Source organism: Protopterus annectens, chromosome 2.part0 (genome assembly GCF_019279795.1).
Source record: "Protopterus annectens isolate FY-2018-M chromosome 2.part0, PAN1.0, whole genome shotgun sequence".
Lineage (NCBI taxonomy): Eukaryota > Metazoa > Chordata > Ceratodontiformes > Protopteridae > Protopterus > Protopterus annectens.
Window position 1 is genome coordinate 1219416663 of NC_056728.1, and position 17229 is coordinate 1219433891.

The following is a 17229-nucleotide window of genomic DNA, read 5'->3' on the forward strand; positions in this document are numbered from 1 at the left end:
AACACCATACCTACCCATCACTTCCTCATCCCCTCTGTTTACTCCACCAACATGTCCATTGAGGTCCACTCCAATCACTAGTCTCTCACCCTTGGGTACACTCACCACCACTTCATCCAACTCACTCCAAACTTTTTCTTTCTCATCCATTGCACACCCAACTTGTGGAGCATATGCACTAATAGCATTCATCATTACACCATCAATTTCAAGCTTCATAAACATCACTCTATCAGACACTGTCTTCACCTCCAAAACACTCTTGGCATACTGTTCCTTTAGGATAACCCCTACCCCATTTCTCCTGCCATCCACACCATGATAGAACAATTTGAACCCACCTCCTATACACCTGGCCTTACTTCCCTTCCATCTGGTCTCTTGTACACACAATATATCAACCTTCCTTCTCTCCATCATATCAGTTAGCTCTCTCCCTATACCAGTCATACTGCCAACATTCAAGGTTTCTACCCTCACTACTACACTCCTAACCTTCCTCCTCTCTTCCTGCCTTTGGGCATGCTTTTCCGCCAGCACCCTGTTGAATAACAGTACTGGTGGAGGTTGTTGTTAACCCGGGCCTCGACTGATCTGGTATGGAAATATGAAATGTTCTCCACATAAGTACTTTGGCAGAGGTTTTATGCCGGATGCCCTTCCTGACACAACCCTCCCCATTTATCCAGGCTTGGGACCGGCACAAAGAAATGCACTGGCTTGTGCATCCCCATTTTACTCTAAACATAATAAATTGTATCTGTTAAACTATAGCCACTGACCAATTAAAACTGAACACCTTTGCATTATTTTTGCTAGCCAAGAATCTGCTGACCCTTTATCTGTGTGTCTCCATATTAGCCACATGTTTTGAATTCCACTTTGGAACTTTCTACGCCAGCATTACCCATGTGGCACTTTACTTTTTGTCAGGAACTCGATAATCAAAACCAGAATAAAACTACCAGAAATCCAACTTGAAATAGAATGAATTCCAAAATAGAATATTTAATAAGTATGTTCATTCTTTTATACTTCTCCCTTCACAGTACGTATCTCTGTTTTGATTCCATGCTGTGAGATACATAATAAGGCCTGCTACCCATTTTTTGATATCCACCATGTACAACAACATGTAGAAGTTGCATTTAGTGAAAATTAGCTTCAGAGAATCAGCGTAGAGTAGTATGCTAATTTTGTTTTATGTAAATATGTAGATAAATATATAATTGTGTGTGTATGAGCTTGTGGGAATATTTGTGCATTTTTGCGTGTGTGTGTGTGTGTGTGTTTATGTGTACATGCTTTGGTATGTGTGTTTGTGAGAGTGTGTGTGTGTGTGTGTGTGTGTGTGTGTGTGTGTGTGTGTGTGTGTGTGTGTGTGTGTGTGTGTGTGCGTGTGTGTGTATACCTGTGGATGGGAATGTATGTCTGAGTGATTTGCATATTTTTTAAACTAACATTGCACTTCATTTCACAGCATCAAGAATAGCAATAGTGTAATTCCATGGTTGCAATCTGTAGTGTTATATCACTTATACCACCATAACACAAGGCTAATCAAAGGGGGTCTATATTATAATCTGGAATGTTTAATAGTTCAAATGCATAAACATCAAACTTTATGCATCAAACTATTAAACAATCGAAACTCAATAAAAATATTTGTAGAACAAAAAAAAATAACGAGTATAGGCAGGGGGGCAAGCCCCCCCTTCACCCCCACACCCCCCTCTACTTAAATATACCAACTCCGAGATCGCACTACAGTGTAGGAAAGGAAAATCTACCCTTTCTGCACCATACTATGTCAAAGTGCAATCTCGGAGTTGGTATATTTAAGTAGTGGGGAGTGTGGGGGGTGCAGGGGGGGTTGCCTCCCTGCTTAAACCCGTTAGGGTAAGTATTTGATGTTTAAATTTTTTTTTTACTTTCAAAGTTACGGAATTTCGATTATATGGTGACAACCATATTGTATTCGATGTTCCGTAACTTCGTGATTATAATATAGACCCAATCAAAGGCACAGATGGTGCAGTAACATTAATGCCCTCGTAGAGCCATGTGACTCAAAGAATGTACAAAGCCTTGTGAGAATTTAGAGAATCTTTTTAAGCTGCATTTCTTTTGATTCATTATTTTCAGTGTTCTGTGGGTGAATATTAATTCTGCTCTTTTAAATGCAACAGCTGGGATAACATGATCTATGGTATGTGGTCTATGCCTGGTGATAGTGTGCATCGAATTTAAGAAGATCTGTCAAACAGCAGCCATGGTTCAGTATGTCTGAATCCTTATTAATGCTCAACTAAATCACTCTTAAAAAGACTGCTTTCTTTCTCAAAATCCTCATAGAGTGTTTCTTCATTATTCTTATAGTCTGTACCTCCTTTATTTAAAACCAATAATGACTGGTATCCATAACTTTTGTCCACAACTATGCCTAGGTGGTGTGCTGCCTGCAGTACATACCAAAAACATTAAGGTGCCTGCAAACATCCAAACCAAAAGATATCAGAAGAGGTCTTAGAGACGACCATTGTTCATTTCAGGGTAACTATGGCATCTAAGGTCACATTACAATGCTGCTACCAGAGCTTGGGTTTGGTTGCACCTGCTGTCAGTAGCAACAGAAGTACCCAAATTAAATAACTGCAACCATTGTCAAAAGGACCTTATATACCCATGCTACATGATACAAACAAGTCAGCATGATTATCTTGGGACTTCATACTTGTGTAGGGAAGTTATAATTTATCATTGTTGAACAGATCGTTGGATGGCAAGAGCAAAAATGACAGAAATGAATATGAGCTAGTGCAGGGGAATAAGGGCTCACTTGAAGAATGCAATATGAATACTGAAAGATAAATCTAGCCTTCTGGATAGATGTTAACAGTAAAATGCTTTCTCAGGGATACATTATTGTGAACCATTCCAGATGTATATCGTAAGCCTGATACTGAAGTTTAATTCTGAAAGGTGTTTCTTCTTAGAAGAATATTAAAGTTGGTTTAAAAAGTATCACACGAACAAGTGAGACAAATAACTGAGGCACTGATCAAGTCAGAGACAAACAAGGACTTTTCCATATGTGTCCATTTTAATTTGGCCAGTACAAGTGTGTATAGGATAGTTATCTAATCCTATCCAATGACGAAATACAGACTATATAATAACAAAAAGTCACCCATAGATGGAAGGGTATGGTCATTTGATACTGAGAAACAAAGGTATAGTTGTAAGCTACATCGAAGGTATGTGATTCTTTAGTGTAGGAACAAATTCTCAATTCAGAGGACACAGTTTGCTGCTTCTAACTTGACAAGAGTCAGTGAACTTTTATTAGCCACTGTGGGTTACTTGACTTGCTATAAATGTGCAGATATTTGGGAATTCAAGAGAAATAAGTGTTAAGGAGGAAATGTGATAGCAGTTGCTTCAGCAAATGCTTGCTGTTGTAAATCATGGGTCATATTTATAAACAGTGATCTAAATGATAAACATAGGTGAAAAAATACAACAGCACTAAGCATTGACAAAATCCAAGTAACCATCTTCATGTATCTTGAGCAGACCAAGTATTGAGTACATATGTAAGTTATGGCTGGCTAGCACAGCCATGACTGAGAAAGTATATACGTAACTATGATATGGAATTCTCCTTCATATCTAAACAATGAGGGAAGTGAGTGCATACTAACTGTCCTTAACTTGCTCAACACATCCCTGAGGATTAGACAGAAAAGATGTTGTGCAGCATAACTTGCTTGTGCAATTTCAGCATGTCATGAAGAAACTTTGTGTTATTAGTCTTAAAAATATACTGTATATTTATCACATACTGTTGTAGACTACAGTGCAAATATCTGTTATGAGTCAACCACTTGTGAACTCCCACTACTCAGTGAAATTCAAAATCTTCCACAACTGAGCACCTACAATGAACCTGATCCTCATATTTACATAAATGTAAATGAAGTATCCCTGCATGGATGGGCAATGAGCAGACAACGTCTGGACTGTGGGACAACACTCGCAATGTCAGGAGATTTAACAGGAGTGTTGTGCATTGTTCTCATAGTGTAGTAGTCTATTTTTCCAGAATTTAGGATACTTTCTGCATTGGAGCCCCACACATTGGCTAACATCTCTTGGGATTTCTCTGCAGTATATCCTATCTTACTACTTCAGTTATATCGTTGCAGTCTTTCCCACTTACTACTTTATATACAATGTGGGTAGGCAATTCAAGTGATTTTAATACGATTAACTCAATTTTCTATCCAACATTTAATTGGTCTAATATTACACCTCATGTGATATTTCTGTGGAAACAGCAGTTCAGTTTTATAACCATTTCTAACCAGAAATGTTTCCAACAAAGCAATACAGATATATATATATATATATATATATATATATATATATATATATATATATATATATTATTCTTATACATAAAAAAGCCCATGGTCAGCATACATTACATCATATCTGGGCAAACCAAATGACAGCTACGGTTTCCCTTCATGAATCATGATCCAGATCAGAGCACATATTGTGCACAACTTATTTGGGTAATGGCACACCATGTTTAGGAAAATAATGTGCCCCTTGATTCTGAGTGAAGTTCTGTGTAGTAGAGGGGGGACATATTTACATACTGGAAGTAGTTGCATTACCTCTTAGGATTGTAACAGAAAGGTATGTGAGCGTCCTTGAATCAAAGACTTTTACTGTGTTCAGGTTCAATAGTAAAATAAAAAAAATAAATAAGTTTACTGTAACTGGAATAGTTTCAGTTTCTTTCATTCTTACATTGAGCAGGTATGTGAGGGACCTTATATCTAGAACTTTCCTTTATTCAGGCCCCAAATGGAAGCAGCTCATTGCTTGAGTAGCTGCAATGGCTCCTTCAGTTGTAATTGATGTTTTTTGCATTGCTCTTGATAAAAACGTTCTCATATTGAAATCCTAATGAAAAAGCAAATTTTCTCCATGTTGAATAATTATACATGTGTAGATGAAATGGGCAGATATACCAGTGCTGTCAAATGTTCAGGTCCTATTAACAAGAAACTCTGTATCACCTTTACTGGATGAACAATTTCATATAACTCCTTCATACCAGGGAAGTTGTGGATAATAGATAAGCTAACAGTGTAACTAAATTTTAGTCTGTTGCTTTAAAGTGTGTTGCGTACATGTTTAATTATTCATAGAATAGTTGTTATCATGTGTTTTTGATAAGGTTTTTTTTTTATACATCTGTATTTAGGCATTGTTTATATTTATATATGTATACATACATATATTTTTACATAGGTTTTATGTTTTTGGATGATGTACTATTTTGCAATTTCATTTATAGTTTTTTATATACGAGTTTAATTTGATTTATATGAGGAGGCTTTATTAGTCATGTATTTAAACATATTTGAACATCTTATCAGTGTTTGTTACTGATACAGGATGCCTTTGTTATATACTCCTTTATCAAGTTACTGTCACTTTATCTGGCAAGTTTTTAGGCACAGGTAGTTCAAGGAGAACTCAAAGAGGTGTTTCAATTAATCAATTGATGATCCACCCTACCTTTTGGCTATTCGCCATTGGAGAATTTGAATTAATTGAATAATTGGAATGTGTTTAAGTAAGATGGTTTGTTCCCTAGTCTTTGATCTGAAGAAGCGTAGTAATACGCGAAAGCGCTCATCCACAGTTTTATTCTAATAAAAGATTTTGGTTTTTACAACTGCTGCTGCCGTTCTTGTGCCTGAGACTGTACGTGTTTTGTTGCTCCTAGTTTTGATAAGGTACTGAGATTTGAGAATTCAACAGCTTGTACATGTTATTTCTATCTCACAGTTTCAACTTATTATGCACTAGATTTGTTTGTTTATTTGTATTGTTTTAAGCAACATTGATCTAAAGAAAAAAGATTATTTTACACATTCTAAAATGGGTTAGGATATTTTAATATCTTAATTCTCTGGGAGGTATTAGTGCCAGTATAATTACCAACACATAATATGAGTAGTTGTCACTTTTTGAGTGCACCTGAAAAATTAAATTAAAAGAAAAATGAAATCACCCTTTATGCTTTTTATCTGTGTACAATGGCAACCAGTCTGATAAAATGCCTTTTATCTAGATTGATACATCATTTGGTGTACACAATTTATGAGATAATCCCCCGGATTTAATATTCCTCCATGCAGGACTAGCTTAGTTCTCCATGGAGGTGGACATTTAGAAGCAGGATGGCATAGCGCCAAGCATAGTAATGAGGCACACTGCCTGAACTTTTAATCTTACATGGAGCGTGTAAGAGTGCAGGGGACGTGTCTGAGAGCAGAACTCTCAGAATATACACGTCCCCACAGTGAAGAACAGCAGAAAGGGGTAATAAATGAGCAATATGGCTCATAGGTGTCCGCATATCCCCACCAACATGTACAACAGCAAAAGTATGCAGACATAAAATGAACAAACCCGTGTATTTTTTTTTTTTTTTAAATCCGATGAAAGCTAACTGTAGGTGCGCGGGTGTCCCCATCGCTTAGCTACAGTTAATGCAGCTTAAATGGCTGAAGAGGATAACAAGGAAGATATATGCAAATGAAGCAGCATAGCAATAGTGTAGTTGGCAGACCATTCGCCTTACGAACAGGCACTCCGGGTTCGAGTCCCACTGCAGCACATTCCATATTCCATGGCAAAGCATGTTATGCCTAATATTTATGTTGTATAGCCCACTAAATAACATATATTTATGAACTGGAGTACTGCAGTAAATGCACATGTGAAGTGTCAGCATCATAATGAATAAAGCACTAGTAAGCAGGTTTAAGCACCAACACGCAGTAGTAAGCATATTTAAGCACTAGTAAGTGGGTTTAAGCCCTTTCGCATGGGGATAAGCAATGAGCATACAGGCTAAGCAATCTTGAAGCTAACTCTCTTCAAGCATATGTAACCAGTGGTTAGCATTGCTAACCCTCACGCAAACCTGCGCAAACCTGCTTACAATGCTCAAAAGTGCCTTAATCACTCTTTATCCAATGGCCCTTGTTCTGCCCATCAACAAAATAAATACCCATGCAGGTCTTGAACGCAAGACCCTATACACCATAGTCACAGTGGTGAACCACCAATCCATCACAGAAGTACAGAAGAATGAGGTATCAGCAAACAAGTCATCACCAATGTAAAATCAAACTGAACCTGTGAAGGGAATCGGTATACAGACATATGTGACTTAACCTACTACATAACATAAATATGTGAACTGGTGTACAGCAGTAAGCCCAGAAGTCAGGTATAATTGTAATAGAGTGTTGAAGTCCCCAATAAAACATAAGGACCCCATAACAGTGTACGTACACATGAATCATGGATACCAGGCATACATATAAGGTGTAATGAATGACAAATCAATGCCAAAAAGGGATTATAATGCAAAGTCTAATGTAAGCAATGCTAAGCATTGCACAGGCCAGCTTAGGAGGTGTAATCAATGTGTAGGTTAGCTAACTCAGTGTGCCCAGAGGTATACCCCTTTAAACAATGCCAACCCTAGGTAAGCAGGTTTGCCCATAGACTAGCCTTTTCAAACCTGGCCAATCACAGAAAAGTGCAGGAAAATGGCTCTACTTAAAACCAAGAGGTGGGCATACATCTTATAACTGGTTGTAGCTTCCCCTTCCAGGCACCATGTCAGGAAGGGGAGAAGGTGTGCACTTTCGGGTGCAGCGCTTGTGCATCCAGGAGTCCAGAGTCATGGCAGGAGTACTTGTCAAAGACCATGATCAGAGACTGCTGCAGGGCCAGTACCAGGGCTCCTAATATAAGGCAGAGGCCTGGGACCGTCTCGCCTGTGACCTCACCAGTGCCACTGGCATACCCCAAACTGGTGGTGTTGCAACTAGAGCATCAGTCTGGCTCTGTGACTCAGCCCCCAGCACAGCCAGCATCAGGGCTGCGAAGGTGCAGTGGTGACTGCCCATGGGTGGGGGACCTCAGTCCCACTGTTTCTACTAGGGGGCTCATGGGCTTCCAATTTCCCAACACTCCTCTCCATCAAGGTGCTTACCCCCACATGTGTCATGTACTGCCCCTGAATGCATCTTGTTTGTCTTGTCTGTTAACCTACCCAACCTACCTCCCCAAATATACCTACTAACCCTCCTCAACATCCCACTCTCATCTGAAAAAAAAAAGGACAGTCTGTTCCCAAAAAAAAATCTCGCCCCATACATAGCTGTCCATTTCACACACATGCCCACTGGACACATGTAATCTGGTCTAATAGGCATCACAATGTATTATTGTTGTCCTCACCCCTATCCCAGGGGTTTGAGTGTTCAAATCTACCTCCAAATTCAGTGTATATACACAGCTGTTGCTGTAGAAGAAATGGCAGCAATGGACCTTCTCTACACCCTTCCTGCACATCCCTGGTTATTTCCGCTTCTGTCGTCCCCTCTTTGTGCCCCTTTTTTCACCACTTTCCTATCAACCCCTTTTTCTTTTCTTTTAAAGAAATTAGCATGGGGATAAGTGGGAGTAAGCAATTTTAAGCAGCAGTAAGCAGGTATAAGCCTGTTTGCATGGAGGTAAGCAATGTCTACACTGGTTAAGCAAATTAGAAGCTGAGTATAAAAAACTGTAATCAGAAGTTAGCAGTGCTTACCTTACCGCACACCCATGCAAACCTGCTTACAACTGCTCAAAAGTGCCTTAATCACTCTATATCCAACGGCCCTTGTTCTGACCAGCAACAAAATAAACAGCCTCTGCATGACTCGAACCCAGGACCTTGCACACCATAAACAAAGGCATTTACTACTAACCCATGTCAGATATACATAACCTGGATGTATTCACAAATGTATCATCCAGCCCAGTCATTCAACAGTACAGAGAATGTATTCAAACAAGTATATGTATGTGTGTGTGTAAATATATTAATATCTAAACAGATACAATATATCTATATATGTATATATACATATATATATATATATATATATATATATATATATATATACATACATATATATATATATATATATATATATATATATATATATATATATACACACACACACACATATACACATATATATATATATATATATATATATATATATATATAAACATATATGCATACAAATGCCTACATCTATAGATATATATGTGTAAATATATACAGCAAGTTATATATATGTAAGTATATATATATATCTATATATATATATCTATATATATATATATATATATATATATATATATATATATATATATATATATATATATATGTAGGTGTACATGGACATAATTATATTTATGTAAGCAGATATATATATATATATATATATATATATATATATATATATATATATATATATATATTTATCTATATAGGTATATACGGACATACATCTGTGGATAATGGGAAAATAACACAAACATATATGTCCACCTGCACCCTTAATGGGTTTGAGACACCCCAAACAATATTCATCTTGTATGAATAGGAATACCTCCACTCCACAGCCAAACATGTCTGCCCTGCAATACACGTTAGAAGTCTAAACCTCAAGATGCACGCACTCAAAACTCTCCTTAGCATGGAGAACATAGATATCTGTGCAGTAACAGAAACCTGGTTCAAGGCTCCCGAGAGCACCCCAACACTACCAGGTTATACCTCATACCATGCTTTTCGGACCCAAAACTTGGACCAAACCACAAAAGGAGGGGGAGTATCAATATTCGTCAAAGATACCCACACCTCCAGGTTGGTGGCACATCACGAAGCATCAGAGATTATCCATGTGCAACTAACAGTGGGTAAAACTGCCTTCCAGTTTATAGCCTGCTACAGACCACCCTCCCAAACCCAGGAACGCCACTTGGCCTTCCTGAGAACACTGGAAAATATGAAGGTCTCTCCAAACACCATTATATTGGGTGACTTCAACTACCCAAACATAGACTGGGAGCATTACTCTAGCTCCAACACCCTAGCCCAAAGGTTCCTAGAATTTATAAACTCAAATGCTATGGAACAACTTGTTACCACTCCCACAAGAGGGGAAAACATACTGGACCTGGTCATCGCCAACATGGGGACTCTATGCTCAAGAACAGAAGTGTATCCCTCACTGGTAATATCAGACCATAAACTAATCTCACTGGATATTCACATCCCGACCCCACCCCCTGCCCAGAAAACCACAGTGAAAAACTTCTCTAAAGCAAATTTCACACTCCTCAAAACCGAGGTGGAATCCTTCAAAGCCCCCGGGCCTGTGGAAATTATGGCCCAGACTGCAGAATCCTTTATAAATGCATTCTATGAACACCTTCAGGAATGCATGGATCATGCAATGCCAAACAAAACCAAGACCCAATCCTCCAAAGGCAGATGTCCCGTCTGGTGGACCCCAGCCATAAACAAACTATACAATAGAAGGAGGAAGCTACTACATGATAGAGCAAAATCCCAAAAAGGGAAGGCATCTCTGATCAGTATTAGCAAAAAACTAAGGGCACTCATAAAATCGTCTAAGGCCAGCTTCGAGAGAAAAATTGCACAGGATACCAAGGATAATCACAAGGCTTTCTTTAGTTATGTTAGGAACCTGGGTGGGAATTCCCAGATATGCTCAGAATTAGTCCAAAATGACAAAAAATACACCGAACCCACAGACATTGCCAACATCTTAGCTGACAGGTTCAGCGCAAACTTCTTCCCCCCTCCACACCAAAAGAGCAAATATCTATCCCAGCAGAGTGCTGCCCCCCTGACATCTCAGATGCTCAGGTAAGAGCCGCCCTCTTCAAAGCAAAAAACACAGCATCAATGGGACCAGACGGTGTCCCGGCCTGCGTCCTACATGAACTCCAAGAATAGCTAAACCCAAACATAAAAGTACTGTTCAGTCTCAGCCTTACTACAGGATATGTACCCAAAGAGTGGCATACAGCAACAGTGGTCCCTCTCCACAAAGGTGGTGTCTCAACGGATCCTGGAAACTATCGCCCCATAAGCCTGACTAGCTTGGTCTGCAAAGCTATGGAAAGGATCATCATGGACCTCATAAATAAAGATATTGGGGACCTACAGACACTGGATCCTACCCAGTTTGGTTTTGTGAAGGGCAGATCCTGCCTCTTAAACCTGGTTGATTTCTTTGAAACAGTCACCAAGGCCATTGACGAGGGGAAGGTGGTCCACACAGCCTACGTGGACATAGCAAAAGCCTTCGATACAATACCCCACTCGGGCATTATAGATAAGCTCACCAGCTTAAATATAAACCCCTATGTCACTAGATGGGTTGGAAACTGGCTCAAGGACAGAACCCACATGGTTAGAATTGCTGGAGCAATGTCAGACTCCAAACCAGTTACAAGAGGCATCCCACAAGGCTCAGTCCTGGGACCTCTCTTGTTCGGTATATATTTCTCAGAGGTACAGGCCAACACGGAAGGACTGTGGCTGGCCAAGTTCACAGATGACTGAAAACTGGGCACCATAATCGACTCTCCAGCCAACACAAGCATCCTCCAAAAGGGCCTCATAGAAACAGACAACTGGTGCCAGAGCCATGGCCTCAAGCTAAACGCCAAAAAGTGTATAGTCATCCCCTTTGGCAAAAACAAAGTGCCCACAAATTACCACATAGGTGGTAATCCATTAAGTACAGAAGAAGTAATTAGGGACCTGGGGACCCAAGTTGACAGCAATCTCTCATTTGACAACCACATGAACAAAAGGGGTTAGAAAAACATTTTATATAGCCCACCTAATCATGAAGGGATTCACATCTAGATCAGGGGAGGTCATCGTGCCTCTTTACTCATCCCTCATCAGGCCCATAATTGAGTACAATGCCCCTTTTGGGATGTACCTTACCAGACACCTGCAGCAACTGGAAAGACCCAAAAGTACCTCATCAAGAGGATCAAAGGGCTCAAACAGATGCCATATGCTGCCCGGTTAAAGAAACTCCAGCTCTACTCAGTGGCATACCGCCTGCTCAGAGGCGATCTGTGCCTGACATATAAAGCCATGTCCAACCCGGAATTAATGGACATGCTGCACCTCAGAAAATCCAAATCCCATCGAGCTACACGCCGAGACTTGAACCTCAGCACTGAAATAAATAGGACATGCTGGAGGGACAGATTCATAATCCAGAGGCTCCCTTCACTCTGGAATAAAATCCCAGTCCAGGTTAGGCAGAATCCCTCATTGACTCTCTTCAAGAGAAATCTTGATGAGTGGATGGGAGATCGTAGGTTTACCCCGGGTATCACTTCTGTGTCACTGTTAGACAGAGGCACAGTATACTAACCTCGAAAAAGGGCATAGCAAAATTAATTTAAAATGGGTGGCAAAAGCCAAACACACTCTGGCTAGGCTTATAAAGGCCCTAGGGCAGATAGCCTAGTATGAGCCTATGAACTACCAAATGTTGCAGATTCCATAACCAGGACCTGACATGCCATGGGCACAAGATGTTAACAGTAGCCCATCCCACCTGTATGATTTCAGGCCGGTATCGGTAACATATCATGCAGTACAGTCTGGCTCCCATAGGTAATGTACAATGTGGAAGCTATCAACATCCCTAGGATACATGTACACAAACACATATATGCAGATACAGATACACACACCCACACACACACACACATATATATATATATATATATATATATATATATATATATATATATGTGACTACACATACACATGCAGAGATATGAATAGTAAGATACATATGTAGAAGGTGCACGCAATATAGAACAGCCACTATGCCTACAGTTAACACCTTAAAAACTGGACACTGTATGAGCCACCCATACAAATGACAAATGTTGCCTGCAGCATATACCCACAGAGATGTCATAGGATATAACACCACACACAGGTATGCATAAATGAAAACCTTCATATGTGTGCTATTACAGTTGTATATGCCATGTCATATAGCTGTTCAGACAATGACATCCATACAAACAGAGTAATGCAACTGTGAAACAGTTATACTAATACAGTAGTCTGTAAAGGTTTACAAATGTTGCTGTCCAGGCTGCGGCCTTCAAGTAGTATAATAGTAAAGACAGAATGGGCCACAGGATACCAACCAATCAACAGTAAGTAATGGAGGTGTATAGTTCAGCAGCCCTATCTACACTCCGTACACAATCACAAGGTGGTAAAGAATTCAGATGACACAATGGGATGTAACTGTTACATAACAAGGCATAACTGACACCATCACAAGCACACTGACAAACAGAACAGTCTGTATGGCAGGAGGCAATAGGCCTACATTAACCCAGTTTATGTAAGTAATTTAAATATAGGTGAATTGTATGGTAATATACATCCAGATACCTTAAGGCAGCTCACCCCTGATACCCCCACATGTTGTAACAGCCTAGGTTATTTATGGTGCACCCCCCCAGACTCAATAATACAGGGTCATATACCACTGTTACATACATTGGCCTCTGGAGTGCATAAGGGCACACATGTATTGTGTAGGTGAAGCCCACACATATATGGCCCCAGCCCCACCGTATGTGTGGGGGGGTTACAACAGCAGTGGACTGATGGCAGGAATGGCAGCGTGATATACACACAACCCATCTGTATATGTGTAGATATATATTGCTCTGTATATGTATATAGCTGGGTGTTTATATGTATGTGTGTATACATATATATATATATATATATATATATATATGTGTGTACATATACATATCCATTTATATATGTTGATATGTATATGTGTATATATCTATATAGATATCTGGATAATTATATATACATATATTTTCACCATATGTCCTGAACATGGAGTGTAGCCCTACCTCAGTCCCTATAGTCCCAACCTCATAGTGCAAGGGGATGTCAGGTGTGTATAGCAGGTATATTTGTAAACTATTGCTACTGTAATAGGGACTGTCTTCACAGACATAGTGTGTGTGGGAGGTAACATCTTCTTTTAAAATGTGCGCCATTGGCTACTGACAGGCATCCTAAGGAAACCATAGTACAGTACCGCTGCTAGCACGTAATGATTCTGTGGACTACAGTAGAGATATTGGCTAATATATGTGGACATTCTGACACACTCTGGACAGTCCAGAGGTGTACACAGAACCCCTTAGTGCATGATATGTGGGCCATGCCTGACAACGTGGATGTTAACAGCCATGTAGATGGGTATAACACATAACAACCTTTATACATTTGTCCCCATAGGTTATGCATTCACACACCCCTGTCTGTCCTGACACATAATAACCACTGGTACAGAGGTGCCATGGCCACATACTACCCACTAGATATTGACATACATCTGTACAGCATCCCACTGCTCTGTATGACATACATGACTGTTAATGGAGGCCCAGCAGCAGTACATCTAGCAAGTATCTGGACATGACATCTCACTGGGTATGTACACTAAGCTGCTAGGCATGTAACAAAGCACTGTGCAGGCTACAGGCAGACTTGCTCAACACTGGCCTACATTTCGTATGGGGAAATGCACATGTACCTGCATATATAGCAGGCTCTACAGGCATGTCGCAGCACAGAGTACAATACATCAGTGTGAAAGTGCATAACCACAGCCAATGTGAACACAGCCACAGCAACGTATGGTAAGCTAGCATTATATTACAGTATGTGGACTATCTGTTCCACACCATTCTCATATGTGCCACTCACACACTAACCCTACATATACTGGGCCGCTACACAGTGTGGTTCAATGCCTGTCTGTGGTATGAGGCATGTGGGTATGGCCCTAAAATCATGTAAGCCGGTAGGATAACATACAATGGAGCAGCATGCAACATCAGATAGAATGGGACCAAGAACAATGACATCTACCACAGTCTGTACACAGGCCAAAGTACATATTATCAATACACACACTGTTGACATTCGCCTTACATACACAGACATCACTACTGTACACACAAACACAGAATGTCCAGGTGATGTCATCAGATATAACCCCTACTATACATAACATGTGTAGCAGTCTGATATCTCACTGGCTTGTTATCAGTTATGATGTCACTAATTATGGTGTACAGCACATATGCATCTCTTACTGCATGACATATGTACAAAGGTTGGCAGAGTTGTGGCTGGAGGCACACACATAGGGTCAATATTGACATGTTGCTGTGATAACCTCATACATTTACTGTTGTAACAAGGTTTTTTGCAATGTATGTCTTATGAGGGATATGAAGTCAGTAACTCTCGGGTCTATATTAGATGAACGAATTATCAAAATGTCGAGTACAACATGCTCGACACACTTTGATCGAATGTTCATCTAATCGGAAAGTGAAAATGCCGAAAACTGGAGTTTCAAAAAGTTATAGTTGGCCATGGTAGTGAGTGTAGCTTGTGACATAAAGACACTACACTGTCTGGTATTGCTAGAAAAGCAAAGTCTTGACTTGTGTAAGTATTCGTTTTGCGATTACCAGGAAATTGCCTTTTCCCCAGTGTAGAGTGATCTCAGAGTTGATATATATAGTTAGGGGTGGTGTGGGGGGCACAGCCCCCCACATAGTGGGTGTACGGGGGTGTGGAGGGTTAAGCCCCCCACTTTGTTTTAAAAGCAGGAGAGTGTCTTTAGGTTTTAAAGTTGTTGAATGATGTGAGCATGTAGGGGTTTATATGTATTAGCAGTATATGTGTGTGTGTGTGTGTTGCATGTTATTATAGGGAAGGTGTGGGACAAACTTTTTGAAACTCCAGTTTTCAGCATTTTTAGAGTTCGATTAGATGAACGATCGATCAAAGTGTGTTGAGCATGTTGTACCTGACATTTTGATCATTTGTTCATCTAATATAGACCCTAACTCTCATGGCTGTCACCATCTACAGACTGCAATCCTCACAATACCTTCTACAGTCCACAAATAGGTGCTCTGTGGGTAAGACATGAAACAAAAGGCACCACACACTGCCCAGTCTGCAGATGACCCCACAGATGGGGTTCCCTCAAACATAGCACTGATATGGCAGTTATTAAAACATGTAGGACAGCTATATTCACACACACCCCGTTAAACCAACATTACTCCAAATGCAGTATAGCAGCACTTACAGTCTGTAGTCAGGTCAGGCACATACCCCTCCTGTGTGTTACCCTGTTTCCACAGTGTATGTTGTTAGAGGTAAATCCCCAATCCATCTGAGATGCTGTTTGCCAAACAACAGAACAAGTTCTTGCTCACAATGAATGAAAAGGCCCAACACCACCATGATTTTCCTAGATATTGGAGTGTGTTTCCATGCAACTGGCAATGGGAATGTTACCACAGCTGTTCCACATGCAATCAGCTAGAGGAGGGCTGCAATTCATGCAGCGGCCATCAGCTGATCATGAGCATCAATTAAAATACACATGCTGTTGCCTAAGCAAAGCAGGTGTAGGTCTCCACATCCGCCAAAGAGGGAGTGAGAGAGGCAGACAAAAGCAAAATAAAGTCAGGTTCGGGTGGGAGAGTAAAACTTAAGCATGTTTGCATCACACACCCATCAGCATAGGGTATCAAACCCCTGATGACTATGTAGTGCTATCACATTTCTATGCAGTTATTGGATGTGCCACATAGATTACATGTTGAGGAGCCCTCAAAATGTATATGTGATGGGATATGGTAGCTATACGGTAGGTGTAGTACATGTGCCGGTCTGCATGAACAGGTGCCAGTATCAACACAGCCACACTCTCACAGGGGTGCACACATATTGACACACATGGCAGGGCCAGGAATACAACTCATCACTAGTGAGATTGCCACAACACATTACTGTGCAGGTAACACATGCACCACAGGGGTCATGCAGAGGTTATATGGGCAAACGGTATGTGGAGGTGTCTGACATTGGACAGCATGTTTCAGTATGCCAATGGGGATTGTAGTGATTGTGAATGTGATCATACGCATCATACAACACACACACACACACACACACACACACACACACACACACACACACACACACACACACACACACACACACACACACACACACACACGGTGCCAGTACTGACATGCATGGGTGCATTGCTTCACGGGTGTGTAGTGGTTGACTGTGCCAGACAGCTTTACAAGGCTAGATGATGGGTATACGTTGGCATCAGCCCACATGAC